Consider the following 699-nt stretch of genomic DNA (forward strand, 5'->3'; position numbering starts at 1 on the left):
TAAAAATTGTATACCTAATTTTAGTCATTATTTTCTATATCATGGCGGTTTGAATTTAATCGCTATAGAGATTATTTTGAACTACGAGCCTATTCTAAACAGCATACTTGTCAGACCATTTATATTTTTTCCAAATTGAGAAAGATTGAACAATGATACTAAAAATAAATAAATAAGAAAAAAATAAGAAAAGAAAATCGAAGAAAAGAAATTGATAGAATAACAAATAAATTAAAAAAAGGGTACAAAAATTCAAATAATATAAAGATTTTCAAGAATGCAAAGGATAACAAAAAATCGAGTATTCGAGAATAAAAAAAAACAGGTGAAAAGATTATTTTCAGATTTTAAAAATTACAAAAATTGTACTAAAATTAAGCGAAACAGAAAAGAATTCAGAAATATAAACCGAAGATAGAAAATTGAGAAATTTAAAGAAATAACCAAAAGCATGAAAAAAAATCAAATAATATAAAGATTTCCATTAATGCAAACAAGAACAAAAGTTTGAGAATTTCAAGAATGGAATGATTTTTACAAAAAAGAATACAATATTTTAAAATTGCGGATAAGGTTGAATCACGATTTTTTTTAAATTGCCAACTTGAATCAAAAGAATTTCAAGGATATATTTTTTTTAAGTAAAAAGAGGATTTCATGAATTAATAATAAAAAAAAATAACATAATAAAATTTAAGA

This window comes from Culex pipiens, chromosome 2, assembly GCF_016801865.2.
Source record: "Culex pipiens pallens isolate TS chromosome 2, TS_CPP_V2, whole genome shotgun sequence".
NCBI classification, from domain to species: Eukaryota; Metazoa; Arthropoda; class Insecta; order Diptera; family Culicidae; genus Culex; species Culex pipiens.